At 39.3% G+C, this 12,786-nt stretch overlaps 1 pseudogene; it reads left to right on the top strand.

The window, feature by feature from the left end:
• Positions 1–5,870: 5,870 nt before the first annotated feature.
• LOC118669425 lies at positions 5,871–12,454 on the top strand (annotated as a pseudogene).
• Positions 12,455–12,786: the final 332 nt, after the last annotated feature.

The raw sequence follows: 12,786 nt of genomic DNA, 5'->3' as shown, positions 1-12,786 counted from the left end.
AGGGGTGAAGAAGAGATTCTGGTAATTAATCCCTGAGAAGAAAATAGAACTTCAGATTCTACACCTACTGCCAAATGTGCTAGGATCAAAAAAGGCAAAATGAGAGCCAGTTTGGAGCCTTGGCGAGGTGGCCAAGAACAAACTTACTGGCAGGGATTGGATTTTGTATAAATTGGGATATGCTAGATTATGCTATAATAACACATCTCCAAATCAGTGTTTTAACAAAATGAAAGTTTACTTCTTATACAAAGTATCCAGTGTGGTATGATGTGATGATCTGCTCCACACAGTCACTCAGGGATTCAAACTAACCAAGGCCCTGCTATTTTAGTATCTGTACCTTCTGGGTCATGTAGACTTTAAACTCCACCGCAGGAGAAATGAAACTGGAGAGTCTGGCAAGGGCTTTACCCTGCCTCAGTACCAAAGTGGTACGTGTCATTTCTGATCACATTTTATTGGCTAGAACTAGTCAGATGGTTCTTTAAGTATAAGAGGGTCAGAAAATGTAGGAGAGCTCGTATAATATTTGGGAAGAATTCTGTCTCTGTCACAAAATCCATGGGCAAGGATCCCATCAGGAGTGGGACAGGGTGTTGCTGCTGAATTTCAGGCCAGAAGCTTGGAGAAATAAGTACAAGGGAATTCATCCAAAAGAGTGGTGGAGGAAAGCAAGGGGAGAGCCTGGTCTGGCAGAGAGGAGCTCCCTGGGGCCCTCAGCCAGCTGAGTTCTCTCATTCTGATCACAAGGATGGCCTGGGGCAGGGGCTGACAGGCAGGATCTGAAAGTTACTTTCAAAGATAATTGTTCCACATTATTATGGAGTTTAATAAGTTATTCCTGAATGCATAGAGAATGCATGTGTCTTTAAAAACCATATGCATTCTTGTGTGATGCTTTGAACTAGTCAAGCATCATCTCAGGAGGCTATCATTTGGTTGGGAGAGTTGCCTACCCTTTGGAGTCACATACTTCATGTGTAAAATCTCTATAAATTGTTGCTACCATTTATTAATTAGGTACTTTACCAGCATGATCTCATATAATCTTGTTTATCACCCTAGAGATTATTACCATTAGCTACCCTACTTTACAGATGAAACTGCTGGCTTTCAGAGACGTTAAAGCCATATCGCTAGAATTCATATTTAGGTCTAAGTCCCATGTCTCATGTCTGATTGCTAGAATTAAATAGAATATAACACGTTTGGCGTTTACTAAGAGCTCAATAATGTGGATTTTCTTGCTCTTCTTTTCTTTTTCTTCCTCCTTCTCATCCCTGGGACTCCAGCCAAATAACTCTTCATCTGTTGAAAATTCCTTTAGGGATTTCTCTTTCAAGAAGAGCCAGGAAATCACACAATGATTTCTCCAACTGAGCAGGTGCTGGGAGAGAGAGCTGGTGGTATGGAGAACTGAACACACTTCTCTCTTTTTTCTAATTTGGTAGAAACCTTATTTTTTAATTTTATTTTTATTGAATTTATTGGGGTGACATTGGCTAATAAAATTATACAGGTTTCAGGTATACAATTCTACAATACCTCATGCACACACACATTCTTGCCAGCCCTGCTGCTGCCCCTCTGCCCGCTACGGGCTAGGAGAGGTCCATGAAGGAGGGGACCAGAAAGAGTCCTGTACTTATTTACCTCCTCAAAAATAAGAATAAGAGGAGTAGTCTTCACCCTTTCCTTCTTCCCTTTTGCAATATTTCTGGCTTTAGTGCTGTTTCAATGGTTTGTTCACACCTGGAAAAAGTGATTAACTTGGTAATAAAAACATTTCTCCTATTTAAGCTGGAAAAGCTCTACCAATTCCCAGCCCTTCTCGAAAATGAAGTCATTTAACCTTCATTCTTAAAAACATGTGGCTTCATCAGCCAGATGCTAGTTTCCCCTTATCCTGAGAGCCAGGTGTCCTGGGGCAGTGGGGTTGAAGGTGGGAGGATGTGGTTCTACACCTTGAAAACAAGTGTGTGTGTGTGTGTGTGTGTGTGTGTGTGTGTGTGTGTGTGTGTGTTTTAATTTAGAGGAAAATGGGTGATGCCTCTTTATGGTGCCCAGCATGGAGCCTGGGTTATTTATTTTATTTTATTTTATTTTATTTCATTCTAAAAAACTCGGGATGACTGCCAGGGGAAAGTAATTTGGGACACAATTCTTAGTGTCTACTATATTGAACTACTCTGGAAACTCCAGGCTGCCACTTGGGATGAGTTTTACCGTCTTAAAGGGTATTTTGAGTCTTCATGCATGGGAAGCTTGATACTTTGTTGTCTTCATCTAGTTTCCACTTAAAAAATTTCTAGCAGGATCCCAGAATGATTTAGAAACTCTCTGTAATCAAATGCTAATAAATGTCTGCATCAGCTAAATGTACTGTTGATTTGCTTATTGCTTATCATGTGATGGGTGATAGGCTATTTTCTTGGTAATCTTAAGAATTATGATGAGAAACTGAGAGAGAACCAAGATGGCGGCATAGGTTAACGCTGGAGTTTGCTGCCTTGAACAACTACTTCAAAAGTGAAACTAAAAAACGGAACGGACATCACCCAGAACCACAGGAACGCTGGCTGAGTGGAAGTCCTACAACTAGGAGGAAAGAGAAACGCATACGGACACTCAGAGGAGGCGCAGTGCTGAAGTCAAATTCTGAGGTGCGGAGTGCGCGGAGAGGGCTGGCGGCGGAGGGCGGGGTTGGCGTTTTCAATAGGGAGGGAGTCGCAGACTCTGAGCTCCAGATACGGGCGAGTCGAGTCGTTAGGGACCCAGACTCAAACAGGAGAAGCGGGACTGTCTGGCTTCGGTCAGAGCAAGTGCAGCTTTCTTTCTGAGGTTTGCAGTGGGTGCTGGGACTCAGAGAGGCAGAGCCCCTGGGGACAGGACTGAGAGCCGCCATAACTGCTCTCTCTGGCCCACCCTGTTGATCCTGTGCGACCCGCCCCGCCCAAGCCCTGCACAGAGGCATTTGCCGGATAGCCTCAGGCAAACGCTAGATTAGCACCTCCCTAGAGGACAGAAAGTCTCTCACTGAAGACACAGCTGATTCTCATAGCCACTTGGCCTGGAGGTCAAACCCTCCCTGGTATTAGCTACAACAATCAAGGTTTAACTATAAGACTGCGCACAAAGACCACTAGGGGGTGCACCAAGAAAGCATAACAAAATGCGGAGACAAAGAAACAGGACAAAATTGTCAATGGAAGATATAGAGTTCAGAACCACACTTTTAAGGTCTCTCAAGAACTGTTTAGAAGCCGCCGATAAACTTAATGAGATCTACAAGAAAACTAATGAGACCCTCGATGTTATATTGGGGAACCAACTAGAAATTAAACATACACGGACTGAAATAACGAATATTATACAGACTCCCGACAGCAGACCAGAGGAGCTCAAGAATCAAGTCAATGATTTGAAATGCGAGGAAGCAAAAAACACCCAACCGGAAAAGCAAAATGAAAAAAGAATCCAAAAATGCGAGGATAGTGTAAGGAGCCTCTGGGACAGCTTCAAGCGTACCAATATCAGAATTATAGGGGTGCCAGAAGATGAGAGAGAGCAAGATATTGAAAACCTATTTGAAGAAATAATGACAGAAAACTTCCCCCACCTGGTGAAAGAAATGGACTTACAGGTCCAAGAAGCGCGAAGAACCCCAAACAAAAGGAATCCAAAGAGGACCACACCAAGACACATCATAATTAAAATGCCAAGAGCAAAAGATAAAGAGAGACTCTTAAAAGCAGCAAGAGAAAGAAACTCGGTTACCTACAAGGGAATACCCATACGACTGTCAGCTGATTTCTCAACAGAAACTTTGCAGGCCAGAAGGGAGTGGCAAGAAATATTCAAAGTGATGAATACCAAGAACCTACAACCAAGATTACTTTATCCAGCAAAGCTATCATTCAGAATTGAAGGTCAGATAAAGAGCTTCACAGATAAGGAAAAGCTAAAGGAGTTCATCACCACCAAACCAGCATTATATGAAATGCTGAAAGGTATCCTTTAAGAAGAGGAAGAAGAAGAAAAAGGTAAAGATACAAATTATGAACAACAAATATGCATCTATCAACAAGTGAATCTAAGAATCAAGTGAATAAATAATCTGATGAACAGAATGAACTGGTGATTATAATAGAATCAGGGACATAGAAAGGGAATGGACTGACTATTCTTGGGGGGGAAAGGGGTGTGGGAGATGCGGGAAGAGACTGGACAAAAATCGTGCACCTATGGATGAGGACAGTGGGTGGGGAGTGAGGGCGGAGGGTGGGGTGGGAACTGGGAGGAGGGGAGTTATGGGGGGGAAAAAAGAGGAACAAATGTAATAATCTGAACAATAAAGATTTAATTTAAAAAAATTTAAAAAAAACCCTAACTTAAAAAAAAAAAAAAAAGAAGCAGAAACTATGTGCGTTGGGAGAAAGGAACAGAGGAGTTCCGCTAACATCATGAGCTACATAGCTTTCTTGTGCCCCTCCAGATTCACTGTCTATTTTTATCCCATGTGGTCACGGCTGACCTCTCACATGGCATCAACCAGGTTCTGTGCTCTCTAGCTTGTGCCTGGCTTAGTCCTGGGGATGCACCTGCAGGGCATTGATGGAGAGTGGGAAAAGAGCAAAGACAGGTCTCATTTCTGGGTCCCCTCTTTGTCTGGCAGTGGTTTGCTGATAGTTATGTCCCTGCAAACCACAGCCATAGCTCTCCTTGCCCTGGGGGTGGTGAAGGCCTCATGGGAACTTCATCCCTTGTTGCTTTTTCTTAATCCTGCCATATGTTTGTCAATAGTCCTTTCATGAAATGTTCCTCTAATACCCCTTTCTGAATTAGCCAACTGTTTGCTGCTGGTATACTAATATTGCAGCTGACAAATTTGAGGAATTGGTACCTTTTGAGGAAAACCCATAGAGCATAAGACACTGTACAGCAAAGGTTGTAAGTGGGATAGAGGGAATATGCTGGCTAGTTTGTTGTCATTGGTAAGGTGTGGAGTTGTCCCATTGTTAGGCATGTTAAGGAAGCCATCAGAGTGGATATTCTACAGCAAACATGCCAAACTCAAAGGCTAACACAGGCCAAATAAAAAAGGTTTTAAGTTTATGGGGGCCTCAAAAAAACAAATGCTTCAATTTTCATAGAAACGCAGGTTTATTTCGTTAGAGACATTCTGATCACAAAGTGCTGAAATAAATGAGTAATAGTTAACATAAAATAATAGACCATTTTAATAAAATTAATATTTTTTTCTTGAACATTAACTAGCCAGACACTGAATAACTGCACAACTTAATAAGCATAATGCAAATAAACCTATTTTTCTTGTTCTCCAAAAGCAAAATATTTCCTGTTGGGTACACCAAACAAGTCAGTACAAGAATCATGACATGGCAATTGGCTGCTAAAATATTTGCTGCTAACTGGTGTGCCTGTGTGTAAGGCGCGTAAGGGAAATAATGCAACATGATTATAGTAATCAGTCATTAGTGTGCGTTGTAATTCCTTATTAATAATTATGTGTAACAGGATATTGTAAAAATTTTGTTATGAAATTTTTATTAAAATGTTTCTTACATACCGTTAAAAAAAAAAAAAAGAATTATGATGATTCATTACCATTAGTCCAGGCAGACCAAATTCTTTTTTGGTAAAAATTTAATTTCTGTCCTCCTGATGTAACTCAGTAAGTTAGGTATAACCCTAAGAAGTGCCTGTCTGAGGGTAGGAAACCAACCAATTTGTTAGTTTTTAGTATTTTGGCCTCAAAGATAGTTTTGGAGCCTTACATCTTTTTGTTGCTGCAAATTGCTATTGGTGGTGAGAACAACTTGAATCAGGATGGCAAGACTTTGAGCATGAGGTACTGAGTCACCAAAGGGAGGACATGTTGCATCTCCCAGGGTGCTCAAGGAGTTAGAAAATCATTCTCCTCCATTTGCTTTGCATATGATGAGGCAGGGCAGTGTAGACAGCATGCAACTCTGAGGAATATGCAACTATCCTGAATAGCTAATCTGATAAATCAACCCCAAGACCACAGGGGAGCTAGTCATGAGAAAATAGAGGAAGAATAATTGAACTCTGTAGGAACTGGTTCATCTATCACATCTCCTTTTAGCTTTTATTAAAAAAAATCTTCCCCTCCTTTTTCTGAACACTTCTGCTCCTATTGTCAAAACCATTTTCTTGGTAGGGGCACTTGTCACACTGTTCCTATCATGAATGAAATGATCATGTGCAAGAATCTAATATCTCAAGTAAATGGGGAATTCCTTAAGGCAAAGGGCTGAGTTTCCCTTCTCTTTTGTGTTCTTGAGTCTTCCAGATTTGAACTTCATACATAATGTTGCATAACATACCATTCATTATTGTGAATTATGCATTATTGTATTGAATTATTATTCTGATCATTATTATGATTCATTATTCATACTTGATGAAAATCCAGTCAACATTAAAAGTACACATGATGCTGTCTTTCCTATGCATTTGTATAGAGTCAAGACAAATTTATCTTGATTCAAAACTCAAAGCTTTTGTGTAGGGAACTTTACAGAAGGTTTATACTCAAAATTTATTCAATTCAATAAGTATCTGCAGAGCTGCTGTCATGTGAAAGGTTATAGGCTTTTGAAAATAAATAAAATAGTATCCAAGCACTCAATGAGTTTATAGAGTAATATATAAGTGGTAAATAGACTTCAACTTAAATGTCTGCCTCTTTTTATTGGTGGTGGCATCTTGGATTGCTGACAAGGATTATGAAGTCTGGTCTAGATTCAGTAGGAAAGAATTCTGCAGTCAGTTAGTAATGTCTATCATTCATTTAAGAATGGAGAACGGTAGAATGGGTGTCACATATTCACAAACCCCAATTTACAGAATGAATTCAAAGTCTCGAGAGTAGAAGAACCTTCTATTTAGTAGAATCCAATCAATCAATATCTTAATCAAATTTTTTTGGTACAAAATATATCAAATATATAAATTATATGAAATCATTATGTATCACTCTGCTTTTGCTGCCATAACAAAAGATTATAGACTGGGTTGCTTAAACAACATTTTCTTACACTGGAGGCTAGAAGCCCAAGACCAAGGTTCTGGTCAGTTCAGTTCTTGTGAAATCTCTCTTTCTGGCTTATAGATAACTAACTTTAGTATGCATCTGGCCTCTTTTTGTATTGTTGAGGAGAGAGATTGATAAGGCCTATGGAATTAGGGGCCATGCCTTATAACTTCGTTTAACCTTAATTATTTCCTTGGAGTCCCCATCTCCAAATACAGCCACATTAGGGTGTTAGGGCTACAACATATAAATTTTGGAAGGATAAATTCAGTCCATACATAGCAACAAGTGGTGCAAAATATAGGTTTATGTCTTCTAGTTGGAAAAGGGCATATCATAGGAGTTGTAGAGATAGACAGGTTTATTATTATAAAAGGAACAAAATCAATTTCTTAATTAATGTTTTTTACATTAGCTGCACTTATTAGTTTTAAATACATTTGACCTTATAGGTTGTTCATTATAACTCAAGTAATCTACATAACTCAATTTTAAAGATTATATCAAAGAAGTTAATATAATTCAAAGTAACAGGTGATAGATGGGTTTGTAAATGCATATTTAACAAAAAACTATGTACTTTTAAAAATCTTAGTCTCACCTTAAAATAATAAGTAAACATAAAAAAATACTATCTTTCAAATGATGTTAACAATAAACTTTTTACCTTGGAATATGCTTCTATTCCTCTACCAACCAAAATGTCTTATTTTTGTATTGATGTGTGTACTTAATAGACTGAAAACATCACATTGGTTTTTATGGCTATATCCATTACACTGTAATGTTAAAAAATGTATTTTCTTAAGGTAACATTTGCTATAAATGAAATTTAAGTCTGGATCCAGGCTTGTTTTTGTTGTGTGTGAGGATTTTTTATTCCCCCCGCCCCCTGAAGGTTCAATTATTAAGGCAATAAGATACTAGAACTAGCTATTACCCCTAGAAAATATATCCCCTAGAAAAATAGAAAGTATATCAGTACTTTAATTTAGACAACATCCAGCTCTTGCTTATCTCTCCACCCCTCCAGGGATTTATATTTCAGAATAAAAAAAACTAAATAGCATTTATTCTTTATTGCTAAAATAAAAGCCAACCTGAGTTTTACTATAATTCTTGGCTTCAAATGGATCACTATGCCTTGTCATTTCTCTTGAGTCCTGACATGACTGAACTGTAGAAACCCACACTGATGATAAAATGGATTCCCTTGATTTTAATCACAAACACAGCCTTCCTAAAATGCTTAATGAATTCTTGGTTAAGGTCTAGAAAATTACAGGGGAGATTTTGTTTATCCATATTCCTATCTCAAAATGACTTTCTCTTTAATTATTATCATGGGAATGATATAGTCACTCAAAGTGACACAGTGAAGTATAACTGAGTAATGATTGAAATGTGCATGTGAAAAATTTCTGAGAGTTTGGTAAATAGGGAAGCATATCATTTTCAGAATTTAGCATGGAAATAATCTCTTTTTCATGCCTTTGAGACAAAATATAGTGTAATAGGTGAAATTATAATCTAAGGTATTTATTGATGTTTGTTATAATAATATTTCCCAATTAAAATAATATCCATTATAGATTAGGAAAAAGGATATAAAAATTATATATAATTCTACACTCAATAAATATTCACTGAACTTATATATTAATACAGAGATAACTGCCATTAACATTTTACATCCTGTTTTCAAAATTGGAATTACTAACATGTTTTAGAATGCTATATTTGCTTAATAATGTATCACATACATTTTATTATTACACATTGATTAAGTATAATTCTATCATATGGATAGATCATCATTTATTTAACCAACCTGCTATATATTACTTGCAATTTTCTGTTATTTCAAGTAATATTGCCTCAAACATCATCTTATATAAATATGGTTATACATAAATTACTTTTGTTATCATAAATTTCTAAAAGTAAAATTCTTAGGTTAAAGACTGTGAATATTTTTATGGATCTGAAAAAATATTGCTTTTTGGAGAGATGTACCATTTTACATTCCTATCAGTCATTTGAAAGTGCCCCTTTCTTCATTCCTTTGGCAATACAGAGTATTACCATTTTTTATGCTTGTCAAATTTTTATCCACTTATAGACTTAACTCTGGGCTTAGATCAGAACATAGAAGTGTAGAAGGAAACCTGTCAATCTGTCTTATTGTTCTAAAGCAGGGGTCCTCAAACTACGGCCCACGGGCCACATGCGGCCAACCAAAAACATTTATCCAGCCCACCGGGTGTTTTTGCCGCTGCTGTGTACATAGGAATTTGTTCATAGTTTTTTTTTAAACTATAGTCCGGCCCTCCAACGGTCTGAGGGACAGTGAACTGGCCCCCTGTTTAAAAAGTTTGAGGAACCCTGTTTTAAAGACTAATTTTAAATGGAAACCTTTTCATTAATTCATTCAACAAATGTTTTCTGAGTGCCTCTCAAAAGAGGGAAAAATTTAGAATGTAAAATTTAATATTTGACAAGTTAGTAATATTTCTCAATTGATGGCACATAAGCATAGTTCATGCCAGGGTGCTCTCTTGTTTTATTTTATTATTCCCTCTCTTTTTAGCTTGATTCCCACTCTGTTTCCCTTTTCTTCCATAAGCAGCCATTCTAGTGTGAGATATATATATATATATATATATATATATATATATATATATATATATATATATATACACAGACAAACACACACACACACACACACACACTAGAGGCCCGATGCACAAAAATTTGTGCACTTGTGTGGGGGGGGGGTCCCTCAGCCCGACCTATGCCCTCTTGCAGTGTGGGACCCCTCAGAGGATTCCACCCCAGTGGGGACCCTCACCCCATGGAGATTTGGCCAGCCTGGGTGAGGGGCTGATGGCTGTTTTTAGGCTGGCCACACCCCCTTTAGGGTGGGAGGTCCCTACTGGGGTGCCTGGCCAGTCTGGGTGAGGGGCTGAGGGCCATTTTTAGGCTGGTCAAGCACCCTGGCGACGTAAGCTCCCAGCCTCTCCTTTTTTTCTTTTCTTTTTTTTTATTCTGGGATTTATTTACCTTCTATAATTGAAACTTTGTTGCCTTTTGCGGAGGCCTGTGGAAAGCTTGGCTTCCTCCATTGCCAGGGGCAACCCAAGCCTCCTGCTCGCTCCAGCTCCGTGGCCACGGCTGGCTGAAAGCAGGTATCTGGGGTTTGTTTACCTTCTATAATTGAAACTTTGTTGCTTTCAGTGGAGCTCAGAGCCGGCTCCTGCTTGCTTCAGCTCTGTGGCTGCCGGCCGCCATCTTGGTTGGGTTAATTTGCATGTAGTCGCTCTGATTGGCTGGCGGGCGTGGCTTAAAGCATAGCAAAACTATGGTCAATTTGCATGTTTGTCTTTTATTAGTATAGGATATATATATATATATATATGTGATATGCATGCTTTATTGAAGAATATATTGTGTTTTGTGGTTTTGAGTTAGTAGTTTTAATTTACATAAATTTTATTCACAAAGTTGCATTATTTTAAAATTTCTACTATTAAACAATATATTAAAAAATTAAACTCCTTGTTGTTGTGAGCATGTTTAGATTTTTGCTTCTAATTGATGCAAAAAATTCCACGGTGTACACCTGAGGTCTAAACAAGGAGGAATTGTGATCAATTCATGGGATGCTCAAATGAACATTTACACGTTACTTTTAAATAAAGGATATCATGATTCGTTATGTGGTTACATATGTCTACAATGGATCTGTAAATTTCTGAGAGGATTGTAAGAACTTTTAGGAAAACTTAAGTTAGTAGCACCCTCTTAGAGCATCAGCAATTCTGAGAGAGGTAAAACTGTCCATCCAGCACATAAATCCAGGGGGCATGTGCACCAGGCCATTGACTTTGGGTTGGGCCAGTGGTGTCACGTACTGTGGTGAGCCTCTCTCATCCTGCCATGGGCACCGCAGCCAGGAACACAACATTACCTCGCGCCTTATATCTTGAATTTGTCACAGTGTCTGACATCTAGGAGCCACTAAAAAAATATATAAATGTTGAATGGATAAATGAAAAGGAATCAATCAAATATTAATCTCAGAGCAATAAGATAAGGAGACAAGGATCCCTATTGCCCAAGCAGTGAGGGATTTCCAAGGAAACAACCTGTAGTTCTGCATACAGAATTCATGGGCCTTGTCCTTTCCTTCCTGAGCACTTAGAATACACACTTCCGGGGCGGAACCTCGGAGGTTGGGCTGTAGCCTCTGACCCTTTTTTCTGGGCACACCGGAAACACTTACCGGAAATACGTACCAGAAACACGTCCTCTTTCTGCCCTGGTGCCACCATAATTCCTGGGCCCAAGAAGCACCTGAGGCTTGTAGCAGCTTGAAAGCTTGGATACTGGATAAACTGGCCAGTGCGCATGCTCCTCATCCATCTACTGATCCCGGCAAGATGAAAGAACGCCTCCCTCTCATCATTTTTCTAAGGAACAGACATAAGTATGCCCTAACAGCAGAGGAAGTGAAGACGATCTGCATGCAGCAGGTTCATTAAGATTGATGGTGCCCTGGCCGCGCAGCTCAGTTAGTTAGAGCATCATGCTGATACACCAAGGCTGTGGGTTCCAGCCCTGGTCAGGACCCATACAAGAAGCAACTATGAATGCATAAATGAACGGAACAACAAATTGGTGTTTCTCCTCCCACCAGTCTCTCCCCTCTCTCTCTCAAATCAATAAACTAAAATAAAAAAGTGAAAAGATTGATGGCAAGGTCCCTAACCAATATAACCTACCCTGCTGGTTTTATGGATGTCATCAGCATTGACAAGAGGGGAGAGAATTTCTGTCTGATCTATGACACCAACAGTTGCCCTGCTGCTCATTGTATCACATCTGAGGAGGCCAAGTATAAGCTGTACATAGTGAGAAAGATATTTGTGGGCACAAAAGGTGTCCCTCGTCTGGTAACCCGTGATGCGCACACCATCCACTACACTGATATCCCTCGTGAAGGTGAATGACACCATTCAGGTTGAATTGGAGAATGGCAAAATTACTGATTTCATCAAGTTTGATACTGGCAACCTGTGTATGGTGACTGAAGGTGCTAATCTTGGAAGAACTGGCATGATCACCAACAGAGAGAGATACCCTGGGTCTTTTGGTATGTTTCATGTGAAAGATGCCAATGGCAACAGCTTTGCCACCCAGCTCTCCAACATTTTTGTTATTAGCAAAGGCAAAAAACAAACAAACAAACAAACAAACAAACAAACAAACAAACAAACAAACGTGGATACCCTTCCTCATGGAAAGGGCATCCACCTCATCATTGCTGAAGAGAGAAAGAGATTGACAGCCAAACAGAACAGTTGGTGAAATGAGCTCTAGGTGACATTATTGAAGATTTTCTACTTAATGAAAGGTAATACAGCATAAAAAAAGAATCTGCATTCTCTAGTCCCTTTTCAATTAGGTGAAACTGACCAGTGGAAGCTAATGAAATAGATATGTGCCCCTTATATGTCCAGGCAGGTAAGAGTCAGGGTGCCACCTCCGAGCTTTCTTTTCCTTGAGCTCTCTTTTCCCTTCTCTGGCAACCTAGGTCACATGTCTCAGATTGTGTGGCTACATGATGCCAAAACATTAGCCTTGGGACTGTGTAGAGAGCCTTCCCCCGCCCCCCCCCCCCCACACACACACTCCCCCAT

The sequence above is a fragment of the Myotis myotis genome, unplaced genomic scaffold (genome assembly GCF_014108235.1).
Source record: "Myotis myotis isolate mMyoMyo1 unplaced genomic scaffold, mMyoMyo1.p scaffold_m19_p_14, whole genome shotgun sequence".
NCBI classification, from domain to species: domain Eukaryota; kingdom Metazoa; phylum Chordata; class Mammalia; order Chiroptera; family Vespertilionidae; genus Myotis; species Myotis myotis.
The sequence above is the reverse complement of the archived record's forward strand: the minus strand, read 5'-3'. Positions and strand labels throughout refer to the sequence as shown.